This window comes from Heterocephalus glaber, unplaced genomic scaffold (assembly GCF_053883595.1).
Source record: "Heterocephalus glaber isolate CG9 unplaced genomic scaffold, H.glaber_assembly_v1.0 deba00000768, whole genome shotgun sequence".
Taxonomy (NCBI): Eukaryota; Metazoa; Chordata; class Mammalia; order Rodentia; family Bathyergidae; genus Heterocephalus; species Heterocephalus glaber.
In genome coordinates, this window is record NW_028258162.1 from 9,405,143 (window position 1) to 9,428,924 (window position 23,782).

General features: G+C 40.7%; 1 long non-coding RNA gene across 2 annotated transcripts in view; it reads left to right on the forward strand.

Annotated features, from left to right (window-relative positions):
* Positions 1–23,782, forward strand: part of LOC110344928 (uncharacterized) — a 46,525-nt gene that overhangs the window by 12,912 nt on the left and 9,831 nt on the right. The window contains exon 3 of one of the 2 annotated variants that reach the window (XR_002387891.2): positions 19,918–20,021. This is a non-coding gene — a long non-coding RNA (uncharacterized LOC110344928). Of the gene's footprint in view, positions 1–13,152; positions 14,747–19,917; positions 20,022–23,782 lie in introns of those variants that run through there. The other variant, XR_015449678.1, reaches the window with a different exon arrangement.

Below are 23,782 nucleotides of genomic sequence, written 5' to 3' on the forward strand. Positions count from 1 at the left end.
TGAATACTGAATAGTTTCTCTGGTGTGAGAAACTGAAAGTGTAAATGAGGAGCAAAATGTATAATAGATAATGTGAAATAGGAAGAAAAGGTCTGAAGAGGAAGGGGAAGTATGTGTGGGGAATATGAGAAAACAAGTACAAAATCAAAACAGAGTGGGGTTTTTTTTGTAAACAGGGAGGGTGGAGGGGTGGAAGGGAGGGTAGGGGAATGGGGAAAAAGAAGAACCAAGGTATATCATGTATAGGTACAAATTTGCAATGATGAATGTGATCATTATGTACCTCTAAAATGTACCAATAAACTTAATGAAAAAAACCCAATTTAAATGAATCACAGAACAGTCTTCCATGGAATAAACTAAGTTCCCTTTTTCTCAGAAAAAGAGAAATATTACCTGTATAACATTGAGTTTCCCCATATTTTTATTGACTGTATAGCTATATATTTTATTCATTAGAGGGAGGCTAGATATATCCACTGGAATTAACTTTTTAATTGCAATTGATGTACAGAAAGATCATTTATGAAGGGGAAGCTTTGCAGGGAGGAGTAGAGTTTGTTAAAAACCGGATAAGATCTACTTGGTCAGATACATTCTGCCTGGGGTGCTCACGAGGAACAAAGAAGGAGACACATACACCAATATCGGACTCATTCTGGTGGCTTTTTGGAGGGGCTACAGAAAAGAAGATGGTCCAAGAAGTCTTCTGTGGGCCAATATGGTATCTGGGCCAAAAATGTAAGCACCTATTAACTACTGAACTTGAAACCAGCAGACCTTTGAACTTGAAATGATATTTTAAAAACAATTTTCGTCTGTGAAGGGGAAAATGCCCACAGGGCATGGTCTAAGCGTATGGCTTCATGTGGAAAGGCTCCGGGGTGAGCAATCCTAGAACTCATACCCGCCGTGCACCCTGTGGGCTCCCTTTCTCCAAGGCCTGCTCACAGTGATGTCTTCCCATTGTCTCAGGGTTCAGCTCAGCCTGTTGTAGCCCAGGTTTCCTAGGCAACCTATGTGAGTAAAATCAAAGCGATGATGCCGCTAGCCAGTGATATTTCTCTCCTCTGCACATACAGACACTTGTAGGAACCTCAGTTTCCCTGTTTGACATCCTTTTCAGAGATCTCAGGAAACCCTCAGGGGAGTCATGTTTTGAACACAGACCTCTTGGGTTCCTTCAGCACCTGCTCTCTTCTTCTCCTGCTGAACCTCTTACATGCTGACCTGCTGCAGTTTTCCAAAGCTGATCGAGGCACCATGGAGGTGACTTGTAGACATGTCCCCCTTTATTTCCAGCACTGACTCATGCCACCCATGATTCTTCAGTCAAATCCCAATGACTGTCTATACGCCGTGTCCAACATGCTGCAGCAGATGCACAAAAGCCCAGCTGCCTGCCCTACCAAAGTGGGAAGCATCAGCCCCTGTCTTCAAACATCATGTGTGATTCTTACCTGTCCAGGGTGGTGGGACCCTGGGATCTCAGCAAACACCTGTCTGTGTGGGATCAGGAGGCTGGAAGTGTGGAGTGATGTGCTCAGTTTCTCCCTTCCTCTCCAGTTGTCCAGCAGTGTGTGGCGCCTTGAATTAAGTGTGTGTACGGATTGCCAGTCTCACGATCCTGTGCATAAATAGACCTCTGGAGTCTCATCTCTAGGGCTTCCAGATAGACCCAGAATGTCAGACTCCTCAGCTGACTACTGTGTAGTTTAAGTTCAAGCTGGAACCCCTTCTGCTCATCTGAGGAAATGACTCAGACTCATGCATTCACTCTGAATCATCCTAGTGGGTCTGGGGCCATCTGCTCATACTTGGTAAAGGAAGAGGCAAATTGGGGTTTCAGGCATATGTCTTTTGCTATTAAGCCTTATTGTCTTCTCTTAATGGTGAGATGGTATTGTTTAAAACTAAGGAGTTATGATAGGATGTAACTGAACATACAGCAAAATACTATCTCATTTATATTTATCATTGGATGCCTGAGGTAGTGGAATAATATGAAATTAGAAGTGGGTGGGGTATGCAGACAACTGGGACCCTGTGTGCACTAAAATCAGACTCTTTCTTGCATTTGTTTTTGGATTGGGGTGGCAGGAAGTGGTCAGGTAGGATGCCTGTCTGGCCATTCTCTTTCCATCCAGAAAAAAGTGCTTTAACAGTTCCCTGGGATTTGTCTTTTTTACCTCAAATTGTTCAACACTCATTATAATTTTGGGGGTTTTGCCCGATTTGAGTCATTAGGAAGATGTAGAAGCAGATTTTATAGAGTACTACCATATAATTTTCAAGAGTCAATGGTGAGTATCAGACATGAATTTTTAGGAGCGTGCTGCTCTAATCCAACCTTTGATTTTAGGCAGGATTTCCTTCAAGCTGTCCAACTTGCTCTTCTTTCCTTTTTTTTTTCTTTTTTGAGACAAGGTCTCGCTATGTAGTCCAGGCTGACCTTGAACTCACTATATAGCCCAGTCTGGCCTCAAACTCATGCCAATTCTCCTGCCTCAGCTTCCCAAGTGCTGGGATCACTGGCATGCACCACCACGCCCAGCTACCCTATTATAATATATCGCAAAGACATCCGGTGGTCCTAAAGCCCCATGCCTCAGGATTTATCTTTAGGGAAAATTTTCCAGCTTTCACAGCCAAAATTACTTACTCATATTTCATCTTCAGTGAAAATGACATATTCTTAATTTTTTCTTCTGGCTTCAGATTGCGTATGGAATGGAATTTGAAGGTAAGTACATAAGCTCTGATATCAGAAAGACCAGAATTCAAATCCTGACTTCACTACTTACTGGCTGTGTGACCTTCACAACCTCTCTGAATCCCTCCTTCTTTGACTCCGAAGTGGAGGGAGAAAGCCCATCTCAGCAGCATTATAAGAATTAAATGAAATGGTAGACACCAACATGGCTGGCTGGCGTATTTTATATGTTTGATAACTGCTGTGTTATTTTCAGACATGCCCTAAATCCAAGTCAGCATTCCACATTGATTGCTGCTTATGTAGCAGATGGTGTTGGCGAGGAGAGAGTTCATTCCCATCAAGGAAGTCTGCAGAAACCCAGTCCCAGCCCGAAGACTGGACTGAGATCCAGGAGATGGAATTATTTTGCAACCAAAGATTACTTCAGTGAAAAAGATTAATGAGTCACATTATACAAATGGCTCAAGCTAATGACAAATGAAAATGTTCTGGTTTTTAGCTAGAGCTGATTTAATAATATTTATGCAATAACAGCATTAAATTCAAATTCTCTTGTAGCAAATTGGACTTTAACCAGAACTTTCCTCTCTTAGGTAAAGTCATCCTTCCTAAGTCATGATCTGACTTCCTGCCTTGTAGCAGCCCCCTCTGAAGTGTAACTTCCAGGCTTAGGAGAGACACCCCCCCCCATTCTTACCTCCCTCCACTGATGTAGCTATTGAGGTGACTGAAGCTTTCATCTGTCTCTTTCTATGAATTAAATTATCTGCCCAAACCACAGATTAAGCCAGAATCAGGCATTCACACTTAGTTGGCATCAGTTTATCTGGTAGAGTGAGTCAGGGTTGACACGCAGGCTGGGATCCCTCAGAAGAAGCAGGTTGTACACAGGGCGAGCAGCTCCAGGGAATGGGTGATTATGACCTGAACTACTTATGTCCCCCGGCCGTGTGGAGTTCACTATGCCTCGTGCTGGTGGCATCCACTGTTTTCATCTTCCTGTCATTCTTACAAGGGCATGGAATCCTTGAGGGAAAGGGGCTCCTCTTTCATACCTCGAAGTTTTTCTCAGAGGACCTCTTTACATCTCACAGGTATTCAGTAAACAGCTTCCTTGTGTCTAGAAGGTAGTTTATAAATGCCCGTCGAATGGATAGACATTGAAGATAGTCCTGATTTTTTTCAACTAGGGCTAAATTCATAATTCTATTTCCATTTGTTGCTCCAAAGTGTATTCTCTTTGCTGCCAACAATGGACCTGCCTTTCTCTTCCTTTGATCTTCATGGTCATTACCTCCAGTAGATCTGAACAGCCAGGCTCTTGTGTGAAATATACGGCTGTCTTCGCTTATTCCTTCCCACTGACCTCCTAGTACCCAAATGATGCTCACAGAGAACAGGAAAAAGACCACCATTTCATTACAATATCACACAGTGGGAAGCAACTAGAGATCCCTGTGTTTTTGAAGTGTTAAACTTGAATTATAATACAAAAGATGAATCAATTTATTAATGTACTCAATGTACAGTGGACCCTCAACTTACAACCAGTCTGACATACGAACAACTCGGGTTAATTAGGTTAATGGAAGGTTCATCTGGCTCTTGTTATCTATGACATATACCCAGGTAAGCATCCAGATCTCAGCTGTATTGACTTAGGATCAACTTGAGTTACAACCAGCACCTGGGAACTGCTTGAGTTTGCAAGTCAAGGGTCTATGTATTATTGAACACACCAACTATATGCCAGGAGCATAAATATTGTGTTAGTCAAGATAGATACTCCAGGGGACTACTGAAAGTACTTTGATGCCTAAAATTCTGTCACCCTGAAAGATTTTTAAAATTCGCTCTGGAATATTGGAATGGTTTTAAATCACTGAGAAATTTGTCTCAATATTTCTTTCACTGGAATGGATTCTGCTGTTTCTTTTTCCCTAGGAGAGAACATATATTCAGATTATTTTTATTTTGAGGTAACTGAAGGTTCACCCACCATCGTAAAAAATAACAGGGAGATCTCATGTATCCTTTCCCCAATTTCGTCTAAAAATATCTTGCATATCTATGTTACAATGTGACAAAATGCTGACACTGATGGAGTCAAGGTAGGATATTTTCATCACCACTAGAAGAGATGGAGAGAAAGGAAGGAGGGAAAGAAGAGAGAAAAAAGAGACAGACAGAGGGAAAATAACGGTTGATATTCAGTGCTTCTGGGACATTCTGATGTCATCAATATTAGATATTTTCTTATAGTCCTTCAGGTGCCTGAGTCTGTTCACTTTTTCTCTGTTGTTTAGACTGAGCAGTTTCTTTTTCTCTGTCTTTCAATTCACTAATTATTTCCTAGGTCCTCTCACTTCTGCTGCTGAGTCCATCGGCAAGCTTTTCATTTCACTTACTGTATTTTCAGTTCTAAGATTTCCATTTGGCTCCTCTTTGTACCTTCAAGTTGTAGGGGTGTGTGTGTGTGTGTGTGTGTGTGTGTGTGTGTGTGTGTATGTGTTTGCTGAGGCTATATATTTTTGTTGCTAAGACTTTCTGTATTTTTTACTTGTTTCCAGTGTGTCTGTACTTATTCTTTGAAGCACTTTTGTCATGGCTGCTTTAAAATATTTGCTAGATGGTTCTGCATCCTGGTCACTTGGTGTTGGCATCTATTGATTGTTTTTGCATTCAGTTTAAGGTCTTCCTGGTTCTTGGTATGATGAATAATTTTTAATTGAAATCTGGGCATTTTCACATTGTGTTAGAGGACTCTGGATTTTATTTAAATTTTCTTGTTTAGCTGACCATTTTTGACACTGCTATAGCAGAAAGAGAGGATATCTGCTTGTTATTGCTGTGAGGAGGTCATTGCCCAAGTTCCCCTTTGGTTTCTTTTGGCACCTGAAGGAGGTGGCTCCTGGCTGCAGTTGAGCAGGGGTGGAACCCTAGCTTCTGTTTGGTCTCTCCTAGCAATGCAGGGAGCCTGGCATCATTGCCAGTGGGCCATGGTGAAATTCTGATTCTCCCCTAGGCTTCTTTTGATATCACTTCAGTGCAGCAAATTCTTATTGTTTAAAGAAAATCTTCCTTATATCCTTATAGGAAATGGATAGAAAATTTCCTTGTGAATTCCTTAGTTTCCCACTTCTCTCATCTCCCTGCTGATTAATTCTTTATTTATAGTAAGTCTCTTCCCCTGGTTGGGAACTGGAAACTGCCTGGTACTTTCCTTCATGCATGATGAATTTTCATATATACAACAATTATTTTCTCTATTTTATTCCTGTTTCTTTTTATATTTATTCTTCCTGCTGTTTATCACAATTTACCTACTGTGTGTTGTCCTTCTCGTTGTCCCTGCATTTGAATGCTTGCTGGTATAATGTATGCTCTCTTTATAGCATTTCACTTTTAAAACATGCAGTCGAGAACAGGGTTAAGTCACAGTGCTGGACATGCAAGCCCATGCGTCTTGAGCTAGATTTTCTCCCCCTTGGTGGGTGGAGGGGGTGTCTCAAGTTGACAGGAGAGGGGTCAGCGGAAGAGATTAGCTGAAGAGCTGATTTTGGAGACTGAAACCGATTTCCTCCGAGGAAAGGAAATAGTGCAGAACTGTTTTAGATCAGATTTCTGTCTCAGCCACTTGCTCGGCGTGGTGGTAATCAGAAACTATAAACAGATAAACTTTGCTAGAAGCATCTCGAAGAATCATCAGGAAATGACCGGCCTTGTTCATGATAGTTTGGAAACGAGCATGTTCGCAGTGGACACCATCGTCTTTAATTTCCCTTTTGTAAATATCACTCATTGAATCTGACACTCCTTCCTCAGCCTCTGGGAGTCTCAGAGGTATCGTTTTAATTAATGACCGCCTCTACTCCGTACACTCTTAGACTTCTGGATGAACAAATAGGATTTAAGTGATTGATTAACAAGTTTTGCTAATGATTTTGATGAGCTCTGTTTGTTTTGCATGTAATTATCATTTCTCAGTAATTAGAATTTAATCACAGTATTCATACTTGATAGAATTTTGGATAAAGATTTCCCTAATTAAATTCAGATATATTTATAATTCCCAAGCAATTATAGAATGATGTATCAAAACCTATAGTAGTTCTGTCTTTTGAAAGAAAAAAGATTGTTTTGATTTAAAAAAAAATCTGTAGTAGTTTTGCTTATAAAAGATAACTACTAATTGATTATGGTTTTAAAAATCATATTTCTTGACAGATTATCTGCTGGATAAAATTGATATTAGTCCAGAACATAGTAACCTTTTCTTTGGAGAGACATTTGAATGCATTGGCCTTTTGAATCTCTATATTAGATTAATCTCTTTTTAGAGTCCTATTTATGCCACATCTGGTGTCAGGAAAAGAAAGAGTATAGGTCCCCTTGCCCTGTTGTGTTCATGGTCCTCAGTAAGACCCTGTTCTTACGGACTACAGCATCCTGCAGCTGTCTGAGCAGGTCTCTCCTTATTCCCCTAGGGAGAATAAGGTGGTTACCTGAATTTATCCAGGTCGGCTACAGAGCTGGGGCTGAGCAGGGCTTTAGCTGCTTCATCTTTTTTGTCCTTGGGCACACTCCTGTTGTGTGGGAAGTGATATTTCCTCCTGCCAGGCCAGTGTGGCTAACAGAATGAAAACAGTTTCTGCATTTTTGATTGTATGCATTTTGCCAGCAGAGTTCTTTAATAATGTCTCCTCTGGAGGCACTAATGATTAGTAGAAGGTGCTTTCTGTAACTTCTTTAAGGTCATCCTAATTGGATGTATGTGTGTGTATATATTGGTACTGGGGATTGAACTCGGGTCCTTGTGCTTTCGAGGCAGGCACTGGCACCACTGAGCTAAATCCCCGGCCCTGGATGAATATGTATGTATATTATACATATGCTCTAAAAGGAACCTAACCCATGTATTCTTTTACTCACATTGCATATTATCTTTTGGGTTTTTTTCTGGCACTGGGGATCAAACTCAGGACCTTGCTCTTGCAAGGTAGGTGTGGTGCTGGTGAGCTAAATCACTGGCCCCCTCACATTGCATATTAATGCCACCTTTAAATTTGTTTGGAATTTGATGAAAGCAATTTCAACTCCATTTTTTATGTGATTTGGTAGTAGTTGAAGAATGATCTAAACTAAAGCTCCTGGAATGACACAGTTCTGTCAGAACCCAGGGAGCCTTGTACACAGTCACACCCGTGCATGAATTTCATCAGCCACCTGACTCTCGTGAGAGGCAGCTTAGAAACAAGTGAAGGAGCCGCCACTCAGAGAACCCATCAACACCAGCACTAATGCTGCTGTCCAAACAGTTTAACCCCCTTTGGCTTGCTTTTCCCACAGTCACTGCTGTCTGTGACGGCTGATAAGCTGACTGAGGCTGGAAGTCAGCAATCCGGAGGCAGCTGGTAGTCATTAATGGATCAACATGGTCTCAACAGCCCCATCCTGTGAATTGGAGGTTAAACTCCAGGATTCAGAGAGAAAGAAGTACAGTATTCCCTTTCTCTTTCATTCAGCCAACACACACACACACACAGAGCAGAGCAGGTTCTGTGACAAGCTGAAGGGTTTTCTCTAGATCCTCAATTACTCTCCACACTTAAGCTTCTCCTTAATGAGTCTTTGCTGATGTGATGTGCACTTAACCCATTGACCCTGGAGTCGGCCAAACAGGGAGCATTGGGAATGGACAGCACAGAGTCTTGTTGGTAATTTGTGTGTCTGCTATGAGTGTGTGGCTTCCCTTACCCTAAATTAAGCTCTTCATCTTATCATTATCCTTCCCACACACTGAACTTTTCTCCAAGGGAAATGTTTGTGTGTGACTAATGGCTTTCGCAGTACAGAAACAAATCCCCTCTGTCCATCTTCCAGTCACTTCCACCAGACAAACTGGGAATCCTCGATCAGTGCTTTGCTCTTGGGATTGGTGCTATAACATTTTTAACTTTAGTGATTGCATAAATCTAAAAGTTGCCACCTTCTCTTTCTTCTTTTTCTTTCTACATTTTGAGGCAGCGATATCAGAATTTGTTAAGAGCCAAAAAGTCAGACTTAATAAAAAATTAGGAAACCTCTCATTGAAGTAGTTTGCAATGTTACTGAAGCAAAATGCTTCATAAAATTATGAGATTAGTGAGTATTATGTTAACTTGCCATAACGGTGACAAAAATGTCTCAACAAAACAACATAAAGTGGGAAAGGTTTGTTTTGGCTTATGGCTTCAAAGGTTTCAGTCCATGGTTACTCAGCTATGTTGTTCCTGGGCCTGTGGTGAGGCACAGTGTCATGGTGGAAGGGCATGGCTGAGCAAATTGGTCACCTCAGGGCATTTGGGAAGGGGAGAGAGAGAGAGAGAGAGAGAGAGAGAGAGAGAGAGAGAGAGAGAGAGACTGAGGGAGAGAGAGACCAAGGGAGCGAAAGAGGAAGGAGGAAGATGGAAGGACAAATTGAGACTGATTATACTGTATGGCTTCCTCCTTCTACTTCTGTTCTATCTGGCCCCCAGCCTATTGGATGGTAGTGCCCACGTTCAGAGTGGATCTCCTCCCTCAGTTTGCTGTGCAATGTGCCAATCACGTCTAGAAATAGCCTCATGGAAATACTAGGAAGTATGTGTTTCTTATTTCCTAGGTGTTTTTTGGTTGAGTCAAGTGGACGATCGTAGTTAGCATCAAATGCTTATTGTTTATGAGATGATGAGATTCTTGAAGATTTGGCTGGAATGAGCAGTCAGTGTGTGGATTCCAGATTTTAGTGAGACTTGGGCAAACCTTCATTTTTGGGCCTTCATAGGCATCATGAATACATGGTAGTTTTTATATTTAGTTATTGTGCTGTTCCACACCAATATCAGAATGAAAAAAAATAGAGGCACAGTTCACTCAAAAAAAACCTAATAAAGGTTAAGCATCCTTAATCCAAAAATCTGAAATGCTCTAAAATCTGAAATTCTTTAAGCACCAACTTGACACCTGAGGTGGAAAATTTCATATATCCTTATGTGATAGGTTGCACTCAAAACACAGATACAATGAAAATACTGTATAAAACTAAGTCTATGTATACAAGGTGTGTATGAAACTTATTTAAATTTCATATGTAGTCTTGGGTCTCATCCTTAATGCAGAGGACCACAATACTGATTATGCCCAAAGCAGGCTATAAAAAGTTAACCCCACAATTGGCTTGTTTTGAGAAGGGAGTCTGGCCAAAGCCTATGTGGCATAGTTAGAGTAACTCACACCCAAATCTCACTCCCACAAGCCTTGTCTCTGTTAGTGTCCATGGAAACCGCATGACTGCGCATCCTCAGATGTAGTTCTGCCCTCGCATATAGCTCTCCTTTACCCCAGTTGATTACTAATAAAAATCAGTGGCTTGGACTGGCCAGCACTTTTGTCGGTTGAACCGGCACTGGTCGTCTTGAGTCCCTGCTTTCTGTCTCTCTTAGTTCTTTTACTGTTTTCCTCAGGCTTATGTCATACACTGAGCAGGAGACTGGGGCCTACTGCAGAGGTTTCCGGTAAAATTTCACCGGTTACCAGGACTTAAGATGTCTCACTATGTAGATGGAAATATTCCAAAATCTGAAAATAATTTGGGATTTACTTTTTTTTTGGTACTGGGGATCAAACTCAGGACCTTGCTCTTGCAAGGTAGGTGGAGGAACCACTGAGCTAAATCCCCGGCTGAAAATAATTTGGAATCTGAAATACTTCTGGTTCCAAGCATTTTGGACAAGGATAATCAACCTCTATAACAAAATGGCCAACAGATACAAGAAAATGCATTTCAACTAGTTAATAAATCAGAAAATGCAAATTAGTAAAGTCTATCTAGTTTTGTCTATCAAATTAGCATTGGTGGAAGGTACTGGGAAATTGCTAGGGTCAGGTAGACTGGTTTGTGGCTTAGTTCTTTCTCACTGAGGGACTTGGGCATACCATTTAATGTTTCTAAGACAACTTTCCTCAGCTGTAAAATATAGATTATATTAGTAATCACTTCACAGGATTTTTGAGGGGACTTAGTGAAATAATGTTTCTAGAGTGCTTAACACATCCGGCACATAGCAAATGTTAGATTTGGAAGCTGGACTCTGCACTGCTGTCTAAAACTGGTAAAACTTTTCCGAAAAAGAATTTGATACATCTGGCAGTGCCACACGGATCTGCATACATTTGACTTAATCATTCTACTCCTAGAAATTTGTTCAGAGGAAACAGGATGCAGTGATACATTGAGAAGGATAATGTTTACAAAATTTTTAAATTGTCAAAAAAATGGAAACAATTTAAATATAAATCAGAGAATAGTTAAAAGTTGTGGTTTGTCCACTCAGTGGAGTTTCATTCAGGTGTTACAAAGCGTGATTTTGAAGAATGTTTAGTGGCTGAGAAAAATGATTCTATGCAACATAGTAGCCATCAGAATCAATGGGATTACCTGTGATTTGCAGTTTTTATTAATACTTGAATGTAGTCCTTTTCTGTAGTCAGTACATACTTTTCCATTGTCTGCTGCATGTTAGGCGCTATGCTGAGGCCATGGATGTGGTAGTAGGGTAAAACAACAAGCAATGCCCCCACAGAGCTTCTGGTCATCCACTGGGAAATGTGTTGCTCCTATTATAAAAGGCCAGTTAGGAACACCAAGAGGTAACCATGTTAGTTTGCTATAGGGCTGCCGTAGTGAGGCACCACAGCGAGTGCTCACACAACAGAAGTTTATTTTCTCACAGTTCTGAGGACTAGAAATCTGAGATCAAGCTGTCAGTCTGAAGTCTCTCCTTTCACCTCACAAACAGCCATCTTCTCCCTCAGTCTTCATGTGGTCGTTCTCCTGTAACTGTTCAAATTCACTTCTTAGAAGAACGTTAGTCATGGGATTAGGGCCCACCCTCAAGATCTCATGCTGTCTTAATCCCTCACCGGACGCTTTCTTGGATACAGTCACATTCTGAGTTCCAGGGGTTGGCACTTCAGTGTATAAACTTCTGAGCGAGAGAATGCAGCCTATAACAGAAATCAAGTGATACCATTTCTTCTCGAGTGCCTTCAGCGGAGTACTTTCACCTTTGAAGAACTCCTTCAGGAAGACTAGAACCTGGACCCTTGTTTGAAAGTCTGACAGTCTCACTGGCCAGAGCATTCACAGCTGAGATTTCAGTCTAGGTGAAGGTGACCTTAATAGCCAACTCCTGAATCATTTCTGGCAAACAGTGACATAGAAGGCTTTCCTAGCACTGCGGTCTCCCACAGAGTGAGCTCGGGCCTGCCTCCCGTCTCAGGCCCTCATCTGACCCTAGGACCAGGCCCCTGGGAGGCCTCTGGGTGAGGACTTCTGAGAGAGGGCCAGGGTGATGGCTTATATCCAGATACCCCCAAGAGCCTCACCACTCACGGGTGGGCTTTTAGGAAAGGATTGGGCCACGGGGGTGCTACGGCCGACTTGCTGTTGGTCAGGGGGGACTTGGCCTGGGGAAGCAATCACTGGAGACGTGACCCGGAAAGGTATCTCTCCCTGACCTGCTCCTTCCTGCTCACTCTGCTTCCAGGCTGCCACGGTGTGGAGCCAGCTGACCATGGACTGAAATGTGAGACAAAATTAATCTCCCCTTCTTTAAGTTGTGTGTCAGTAATGGTCACTAAGACAGGCGGTGCAGACATTAATATGTCCACTTGATTGGGTTAAGAAATGCCTAGCAGATGGGTGGGGTCCACTGCTGGGTGTGTGGAAGCATGACCTGGGGCATTCTACCTCACCCCTCATTTCTTCCTCTTTAGTGCTGTCCCCTCCTCTGCCTCCTTGCTGCCATGACCTATGCATCTTTGCTCTGCCATGCCCTTCTGCACTGACATTTCTGCCTTGGAGCCACCAGACCATGAACTGAATCCCCTGAACCCATGAGCAAAATTAAACTTTTCTGTGATAGCTAACTGATTGTGTCAACTAGAGTAAGAAATGCCCAACCAAATTGTATCAGGATAGTACTGGATGTGGCTGAAAGGATTTCCTAAAGACAGGAGACGCACCTTGGGTGTGAGTGGCACCAAGAAATAGGCTTGTAGTCTGAATGGAATAAAAGGGAAACATAGAAGGAAGCTCACTTCGGTTTCTTGGGAGGAGCTCCAGTCTTCACCTTCACCTTGGACACCATCTCCTGGCTTCCAGCCCCCTTCAGCCTTTCATTGCAGACCCTTTGGCCTCCTGATACGGACTCACACAGTGAGCTCCAGGCCTTCAGCCTTTGACTGGATCCTTCAGCTCTTCAGCATGCAGACAGCCCTTCTGTACTCTTCCACACCGGACTCTGCAGCCGGCCACTGTAAACCTACCTTGTAAATCCTTATGTACAGAGTCTGCCAAAAAATGTGTACACACTTCAGGAAAAGAAAAATAGTAAGATTTTTTTTTTCAACAGATGGTGTTACTCTCATACGGCGGACCTAGAGACTGTTGTATAAAGCAGAAAGCTCACTACACTGCTGGTCTTTAGAGAAGAAATTGAAGATGCATGTGCAGTAATCTCAATGACCAAGGTTACCCAAGCAGCATTTGCCATACTAATAAATGGCTGGAAGCCAATGGCCACCACTTTGAGCACCTCTTGTAATTGTAGAGGTAACTTGTATTAATCTCATGATGTCTCAATAAATTTAGTATTAAAATATTTGTACAAGTTTTTCTTTCCCTGAAGTGTGTATACATGTTTTGTACATTCAGTCTGTTTCTCTAGTGAGTACTGACTGATATACTTCTCTTCTTCAAATTGTGGATGTCAGGTATTGTGTCCTAGCAACAGGAAAGCCAGCTAGTACAGGTAGTATCCCAGGTTTAGATTCAGATTCATGGTCTAAAAATGAACTCTGTCTCTGTGTATCGCAGGGACAACCCAAGAAGCATGAGAACTGGTGAATAGCCATAAGGAAATACAGAATGATTATGCAACTGTGTAAATCAGAGCTGCTGCTTTTATAAAAATCCAATTTTAGTTTCATTAAAAGAGAGACCAAGAAAAGGAGAAAATAGATGCTTGTTCTTAGCCGGAGGATAACCATCATTTTAGATTAGTTCAGAAGTGCAAGTGAATCAGAAAACAAGTTCACCCTCTTATGTTAATAGCTGCATTTGTGCCAGATTCCTTATCTGATTAGCAGCAATGGCCAACATCAAGTCCAAAGATTGAGATACTGCTCCAGTGTTATTTGCATAACACTCACCTGGGATGGAGGAAGCCCGCATGCTAGAGGAAGTCACTGGACCCAGGAGTTAGGAATCCTGAATGTCCACCCCGTCTTGGCTGCAAAGCAGTCACATAACGGTGAGCACTCCGAGTCTTCTCTCTGGCCTCCTGCTGTCTTAGCTTCAAACTGAAAGTTGGAAAATATAATCCTTTCCATCTCTAAGGTCTCAGGTGTGTCATGGATGGCACTAATGCTGTGTTCAATCGGCAGAGTTAACATGTAAGTGCTGATGTGTTTGGCAGAGAATGGTTTCATAACACTGTTTAGCATCCTAAAGAAAAAATTGGGGCTTCAAATCTTCCCTAAAAGAATCAGGGCAGATTAAGAGTCAATAGGTACTATGGCTCGAATATGTACATGCCACCTCTAGAATTCCTACATGGAAACTTTGTTGCCAATGGGACGATACTAAGAGGCAGGGCTTTGAGGAGCCCATGAGGTGGAGCCCTTATAAATGGATTAGCAGCATTATAAAAGGGCTGGAGATGGCTTGTCCCTTTTGCTCTTCCATCCCTTCCGCCACGTGACAACAGTGTCCTTTCCCCACCAAGGGCACAGCATTCAAGGTGCCACGGGGAGACAGAGCAGCCTGGACCAGGCAGGATCTGCCAGTGCCTTGACCTTAGACTTTCCAGCGTCCAGGATGGTGTGAAAGGAATTTTTTATAAATTATTCACTGTGAGGAATTTTGTTTTAGCAGCAGAAATGAATTCAGACAAGCGGGAAGTAAAAGAACACAGAAGGTAGAAGAGCAGTAAGGGTTGCAGTCTTGTGTTGGACCCTCCACCTTTCTACTCACAACAGATCAATGCTGACTTGATTTGGTGGTTTTCTTGGACCCTTGTAAAGTAATCTTTACTTGTTTTTAATAACAGGTGAAGCATCTTCATTCCCCTGTCTTCTCATGAAAATCAAAGCTAAACTTCCAGGGTGCCAAATGTCGAGAAGTTCATGAAAGTTTTCTTTTTTTCCTTTTTTTAAAGTACTAGGGATTGAACCTAGAGCCTTCCCTCTGAGCTACAGTGCCCAGCCCTTACTTATGTATTTATTTATTTGAGACAGGGTCTCCCTAATATAAATGACCGAAATATTCAATACTTGGCTCAAACTTATGATCTTCCTGCATCAGTGGTGAAAGTCATTTAACTTTTCTTTTTTCTTAGGTCTTTTTATTTTTCTCCTTTCTTTTTTTCTTCTACATTTCCTTCATTCTTCTTCCATGTATGATGAGGTTAGTTTCCAAAAGGTGTAATAACCTTAGAGAAATTTTCATTATCATTCCCCATGCATATTTTAATTAAAGAAAATTCATGTTTTGCTTGAGTCATTAGAGAAATGAAAGGTGTAATCTAATGCTAAATGTGCTTGTACTTTGCATTAATTTAAACTGGAACTCCTTCTTTGATATAAGGACAGAAATGAGGCCGTAGACTAACATCCACTCTGAGAAAAATTCATAAGTAGCCCGGTTCTAAGACTGATTCCAATTATCCCATGTCCACTTTGGTTTTAAAAGACAAAGATCTAAATGAAGAGTCGTACCTTCCTGTATGAAACAGCATTAATTGGTGCAACTTTTACATGCTGCTGAAGAGTCTGCGTGAGGTATAATACATATATTTCTACAAGGTGGCAGCCTCAGCTGTACAACTTTTACTCGAGTTATTTGGATTAATACTTTCATTAAGTAGAATTGATAATAAGCAATTTCATTCATTTTACAAAAACTGAAATTATAAACCATCATGCTTTTTCTCCAGATATGTAGAAAACTATTACACTGTCTTTTAGTTGTCAAACCATCTTGTATCAGACACCATGATTATGGGGATAAAGGAGCCGCTTTGAGGTTTCTACTTCTTTTTTACTCCACTAACAACAGAGGGTCATATATATTTTTAAGATACAAGTTCCTGTTGCTAGGTTTTTAAATGAGCCTAGAGCCTTGCTCTGTAGAGCCATACCAAGATCCTGTATTTCTAATGACATTTACCCAGTCACTTTTTAAAATTACCTTAATAAACTTTTCATTCATTTGGTGTTCTTTTGGTCACTGTGACTTAGAAACTATCCAAGTTAAGGAGTAAATTAAAAGATAACTCTCTCCATTTGTTAAAGGGCAAAATGTTACAAAAATGTCTTAATTATGTGCCAGAGTTCCTTTACCAGGAATCCTGAATTAGCCAGGAACCCACTGGCAACTGGAAGGAATTTAGTTACAGGGCCCGGTTTCTGGCCTGGTGGGCTCAGGCCTGTTGTGAGCTTCCAGGGACTCCATCGATGTACCAGCACACTGAGCCGAAGATGTAAAGTAAGAATGGATAAGCAGATTAAGAAAATATAACCCAGGGCTGGGGATTTAGCTCAGTGGCATTGTGCCTGCCTTGCAAGTACAAGGTCCTGAGTTCGATCCCTGGTACCAAAACAAAAGAAAACAAAAAAACCCCAAGGAAGTATGATCCATATATGGAAAGGAATATTACATGGCTTTAAAAAGAAGGGACATCTGTCTTCTGCAACAGCATGGATGAGATGGGAGGACATGCTAAGTGAAATAAGCTGAGTACAAAAAGACAAATACTATGGAAGCCCATTGAGATGTGAACTCGGAGAAAAGTCAATCTCATAGTAAAAGAGGATAGAAAAGTCATTACCAGATTTTTTTGTGTTCTCGCCACATGCATGAAAATAAATTGATGAGGTGATAGGTGAATTAGCTTGATCGGATCTTTCTACTATTTATACATAATTCAGAGCATCCATCTATATCCCGTGACCAGATATAATTATTGTCAGTTAAAGTGTTTAAAGACTGGTTGAAGTGTCCAAAGAGCAAACAGTTTTCAGTGCCCCACCCAGGTCAGCTCATGGCCAGGGCACACCGAAACATGCAGGCAGTTCATTAATTCAGCATGACAAGACATCATCACAGATTCTGAAATACTCAGAATCTGCCCACCATTCATTCTCCCGGTAGTCAGATTTGTATGAGAAGATACATAATAAATATAAAATTGCTACATGAGTGTGGAGTTAGAAAAGGAGGAGTTAATGGCACCCAGCTAAAGAGCTTGACATATCCCTTTCATGAGACAGATTTTCTTACTAATAGGCCCACAACATTCGAAGTCCATTAGCTAATATGCCTTCATCCCTGGATATACTCAGACAGGCTTTATGGCATTTACTCAACAGTTCACCTTATTCTGTGTTTCCAAACTGACTGGCCCCTTTAATGATTGATACATCTTTATTTAGACATGTCGATACATTTAATCATATCCTGGAGAAATTCTCCTTGCCTGGGAGCCATTCTCTCTCTTTAAAATGATGGTCATTCATTCATCAAATATTTAGAGTGTTGCCCATGTGCCAGGCTCTATCTATTTTGTGCTCTCAGCAGTGAGACAAACAAGCTGTCCAGTCAGATGGGGAAAATAACAATTAAAAGCAGTTACAGTAATGCTGTAAGTGTTGCAGAAAGAAAGGAGCAGGGAGCTCTGGATCCCATCACCTCAAGTCTTGGGGACTCAACAGGTCTTCTGGGGGAAAATGATGCCAAATCTGAGACCTGAAGGGTGGAGCTGGGAGGGACAGAGATGCTGAAGGCATTCTTATTAAAGGCAGCTTTCTGTGGAGAAGTCCATGGGCAGAGAGGGCAGCTGTGTTTGAGGCACTGGTAGCTGTCATACAAGGTGAGTTTGGCAGGAACGGGGGTCCAGATTGTAAAGGATCTCATTAGACCTGATCAGTAAATTAGATTCTATCCTACAAGCAGTGAAAGAGACGCTGGTGATTTTAAACTTCATGTTTGTTTGCTTTTTTGTGGTGCTGGGCATGGACCTATGGCCTCACACATGCTAAGGACATGCCCTACCACTGAGCTGTACCCCAGCCCCAATGATTAGATTTGCAATTCAGAAAGATCGTGCTGGCTGTAGCATGGAGAAACAATGTCAGAGGATAATAGTTAGAGAATGCGAAGCCAAGTAGTGACCATGTCATTATTTCAGGCAAGAATGAATGGGGGGATGACAGAGTTAATTAGGTTATAGCAGTGAAGATGGAGAAAAATGATGTTTTCAGATTCTTGAGACAGAATAATAGATAGGACTTGGGTTAAGGATAGAGCTCAAAGGTAAAGCACTTGTCCAGCATGCTCACAAACTCACCTTCTCTGAAAAGAAAGGGAAAGAGAAGAAGGAAAAGAAAGGAAAAAAGAAAAGATGGCGCTTAATACTCAGATGAGTGTGAAAGGTGGAAGTGATGAGGAATCCAGAATGACTCCAGGTTTTGCCAAGACAGGGATACATGGGGTAGATTGGCTGTTGGGGAGAGGATGAATTTGGATCAGGAGAGGTTGATTTGAAATCTTCACCACCCCTGGAAGGTAGTTGGATACACTGCTCTGTAGTTCAGGATATCTGGGCTGTAGATCAGATTTTGGATTCGTCATTAAGGACAGTCTTTGAAGCCATGAGACTTGAGGAATTTGGATATGAGGAATAAGAACATTAAAAGAGACCAGTATTAAATCTCTGGTGGAAAACAGCACCCTAAGAGGTAGAGAGGTGATTCAGAGGAGTGAGTGATACTACTCGAAATCCCGTCCTGCAGCCCTGCTTTCTAGAACCATTTTCTGGTTATAATTGTCTCACCTGAAATTTCTCTGTAAAATATTCTGAGGCAAGAGTTAGAGACTCGCTACACAGTGTTATGAATAGGAATTGAAATACCTGTCCTTGGACTTCCGGGAAGATGGCGGAGTGGTGAGCAGTAGCAAATCAGCCTCTCCCAGATTTGGAGTCCAGATGCCAGACTAGAACAACGTGGGAAAGAAAAGATGGGCAAGGGTAGCTCCCTGGGACCCAGCAAGGATCTGAAGCAATAATTGGAGTCCATGGGGAGGACAAAGAGAGGGACCTCAACACAGAAGAGGGAGGTGGCAAATGGTGCTTTCTCCCTAAATCCCAGCTCATGGTGGGAGAGAGGTGGCTCAAACCTGCCATGGCACTGTGACTGTGGAGCAGTAGAGTGGAGGAGTGGAGACTGAGTAATTCCAGTTCAGAAGTCTCCAGGAGAGAGGGATGGCCAGTTGCCATTTTGGAAAGGGGACAGCTGAAGCCAGGACTCAGAGCAACAATGAGTTAGCTTCATCGCAGGGCTCCCAGTATCAGGGTGAGGCACAGCCATGGGAGACACCCAGGGTCAGGGAGCCGAGTTCAAGCCAGCAGGAGGCTCCCAGAGTGTTGTGAGCTGAACAACTTGGGTCCCAGCCTCAACCAGAAACCAAAACCAGCCTGTACTTCAGTGGAGCTGAAAGCACAGGCTTGGTGGGATTATGCACTGCCCTGCTGAAATTCTCCTGCAGGCGTTCTGGGATCAACCAATGCAGATCTGGGCTCTGTCTCCCTCTTTGTCTACCAGTGACAGCAGAGACACACCTTGAAGTGGTGATTTTTTCTTTCTTTGCCTTTCTTCCCCTGATTGTCTGTTCTTGTTTTTATATGAATGAGAACTTTGTTTCTAGTTTTTCTGTTGCTTTGTTCTGTTCTTGTTTCTGCTTCTTCCTTCTCTCCTTCGCTCCTGCCTTCTTCACCAGTTTTCCAAAGCTTGTGAAATCTTCCTTTGTCCTCCAGCCTTTCTTCTAATCTCTTTCTCTTCTACTATCTCTCTATTTTTTCCCCTAACCCCTTTTAAATTTTCTCCCCTGAGGGTAAAATAGCTCTATTAAGGGAATATTTACTATATACAACTTTCTGGTTTGTCTTAGATTTTGTTCTATAACTACAAATCTTGTTCATACAGTTAAAGGTGGCAAATTAATAGTTAGTGCAGTTTGTCAGTTTCTAGGCTGTGCTTCATGGTGTTATTACTGATCGCACTACTTTAGCCAAGGTGGCGTACTTGTTCTAATCAGTTCTTCTTCCTTGTATGCCAAGACTGAGATCGCCTGAGGGACAGAAACAATACTACAGGCCAGTACTGAAGAACCAGGAGCCAGACCAAAGAGGCAGCAACTTCTCAACCCCGATAAACTGAGAAGGTAGGATCTTGGATCAGACTCAAAAGTCAAGAAGACATCTCTGAAAAGTAGTCACTTCCTAGGGAGTTCTTGATACTAGCAAGAAAGCTACTTACCACAAGCAATTTACAAGCATCAATGCAGAAATTAAGCTAAAAAATTAGAAAAGAAGAAGACAAGGAAGCAAGACTTCTAGCTTGCCCAAGGCAAATCTAGAGGGCAACAAGGTGAAGCAATTCAAAAGCTACCCAACATGAACTCTCTAAAATGGTAACAGTAGCAGTAACAAAGCAATGCTTGAGGATCTAGAAAAAATTTCCAGGGATTTAGCTCAGTGGTACTGTGCCTACTTGGCAGGTGCAAGGTCCTGAGTTTGATTCCCGTTACTGGAAAAAAAAATTTTAAAAATGAATGAAAAAGATTTTCTTAGGTAACTAAAGACATGATTACCATAATAAATGGCATGTTTAGTGAACCTAAAGTAGACACAGATAAAAATAAATAGAGCAGCTTAGGAAAATGATAGAAACCATGAATGCTCAACATAGGAAAAAATGTAATCCATGAAACAGATTCAAAAAGACATCTAAGAGTTTAAAAATTCTATTGAAATATACCCAACAGAATGAATCAAAGTGAGGACAGAATATGAGATCTAGAAGACAGGTTTGTTGTTAGCGAACATGAAAAGAAAGATTTCTTAAAAATAGCAAGAAACCACACAAAATCAATCCACCAGCTGCTAGATGATGCAAAGAAAAATAACAAGATTGATTGGAGTCAAGGAAAAAACAAGAGATAGAGCAAATGATACAAGAAATTTGTTCACAGAAGTAATGGCAGAAATCTTCCTCAAGCATGGAAAAAGAATTTGACATACAGATAAGTGAGGCATATAGAATTCAAATTAGCCATGATTGAACAAAAAACTGCACCAAGGCATATAATAGTCAAGATTCCAGAAATTCAGCACAAGAAGAGAATATTAAAAGCTGTCAGAGAAAAGAAATAAATCACCTATAAAGGAAAGCCCATCAGAATCAGAGCAGACTCCTCAACACAAACCCTTAAGTCAAGAAGAGCTTGGAGTGAAGTATTTTCAAGCTGTAAAGGAAAACAACCTCCAACTCAGATTGATGTACCCCACAAAACTGTCTTTCCAAATTGATGGAGAAATAAGTTACTTCCATGACAATATCTGAATAAATTCATTACCACCAAACCAGGACTCCAAAATGTTCTGAAGGACATTCTAGAAAGAGATAACAAAAAGTACAACTCCATGAACCCCAGTGGAATGAATCCATCAGGTAAGGAATGCGGTTAAACAGAGGGGAAAGAAAGGGAACCAACAACAGGAAAATAACATGACAAGGATAAGTCAATACATATCAGTTATAACCATTAATGTAAATGATCTCAATTCACCTATCAAAGGAAACAGACTGGGAGAATCGATCAAGAAACAAGCTCCAGCAATACGCTGTACATAAGAAATTCATTTAACTCAAAAAGAAATTCATAGACTAAAAGTCAAAGGATGGAAAAAAAATATTCCATGTGCAGGAACCTAGAAAAAAGCAGGGGTAGCTATTTTGTTTGGAGAGAAAGTGGATTCCAAGTCAAGGCTGATCAGAGAAGGCTAAGAAGATCACTACATTCTTATTAAATAATCCAAGAGGAAGAGAGAACAATTTTAAGTATATATGCACCAAATACCAGTATTCCCAATTATATAAAACAGATATTAATGGACATGAAAAATCAAATAAGCACTAATACAGTTGTAATGGGGGAACTCAACCCACTGTCACAAATAGACAGCTCAATTAGACAAAAAAATCAACAAAGAAATATCAGAACTGAACCAATCTTTTGGATAATTGGACCTAATACATAAAATGGGTCTACAGAGTGTTCCACCCCACAACATCAGAATACACATTCTTCTCATCTGCACATGGAACATTCTCCAAAATAGACCACATACTAACTCATAGAACATGCTTAAGTAAATGGAAAGCAATTGAAATTATCCCATGCGTATTTTTTTCCCATTAAGTTGATTGGTACATTTTTGGCATAAAATACAGTTACATTCATCATTGGGATCTTGTACCTTTACATGAGTCTCTTGGTTCTTATTTTTTTCCCCTTCCTTTGCCCTCCCTTCCCTATTTGCAAAGACCTTGTTTCCATTTTCTTTTCCTCTTCTCATATTTTTTCCTTTCCCTTTTTTCCCTTCCCCTACTCCTCCCAATTCTCCTGCTCTTTTAGAACTTTTCTTCCTGTTACACAATATCAGTTATACATTTTTAAAATTACAATATTAAGATCTAGGAGACATGACCACAGATTTTACAGAATTTAAAAGGATATGGAAAGCATATTACAAAAATCATTTTTGAAATAAATTTGACAACTTCTAAGAAGTACCTTGGAAGACAAATTAATGAAATTAACTCTGGAGGAAATATAAAATTTGAATAGCACCTATTAAAGAAAGTATATTCCTAGCTTGAAAACCTACTTGTATGACAACAGCAGGCTCATATACATTTTAACTGATGAATTATATCAAACAATTAAAGCAGAAAAAAGAAGAGACACCTCTCCCCTCATTTTAGGAACTCAACATTGTGCTAATCCTAAAACTGGATAAAGATAATAGAAGAAAATTGTATGAACATAGATAGAAATTTGTTTAACAAAACAAACTATTGGAAGTCAGATCTGGCAGTATGTAGAAAGTGGTTTTGTTATAGGGATGGCAGTGTTGGTTCAGCATTGGGAGATCCACCCCCAAAAGTCATCATTTTAACAGAGGAAAGGCAAAAGCCATATGATCCTGTCACTAGTTGGAGAAAAAGTATTGGACTAAATTCTACAGCTGTTCATGGTAAAAGCTATCAGGAGACTAGAAGTAGAACAGAAACTTCTCAACAGATTAAAGACATGTACTCCATACTTCCAGCGAGAATGCCTTATATAAATGGAGAAGATACAATGCTTTCTCCTTAAGGTGGGGAACAAGGGCAGATATGCTTACTCTTTACTTGTCCATTAAACTTTGAAACCTAGGCCCAACCAAAATAGTCTGGCAATAAAATGACACAATTAGGATAGGATTGGCAAGGTGGAAGCAAAATCTTCATATGTAGATGAAATGATCATCTACAGAGAAAATACTAAGAAATCTCTAGGAGCCCCTAGAACTTGTACTTGAATTTAGCAGGATTAGAAAACACAAGGTATATATAAAAATTCAGGTCTGTGTATACTTGCTATAAATGAAGAATTGGATATTGAAATTTAAAAGTTATGTAGGAGTACAAAGGACCTAGAAAAGTTAAAAACAAAAACAAAAACAGTGTTGGAAGACGTTTAGTACCTAATTTTAAGACTTCTTCTAAAGCTACAGTAATCAAGGCAGTGTTGGTGTAAGGAAAGACATATAGATAATTGGAATAAAACAGAGAATCTAGAAATAGAACCACACATATATGGTCCACTGAGTTTTGAAAGATTATTTAACATTAGTATTTTATAGAATATAAACTCAATTCAAGAGCCAAGGAAGAGATAGTGTTTTTAGCAAATGCACTAGAACACCTGTTATCCGTATATAAAAAATTAACCTCAACCCTTTTTTCCCATACATAAAAATAACTTGAAGGGATCTATGAACCTAAATAAGAAAGCCTAAAAGTATAAAACTTTAAGAAGAAATTATAAGGGAAAATATTTATGAATTCAGGGTAGGCAAGAACTACCTAGGATAC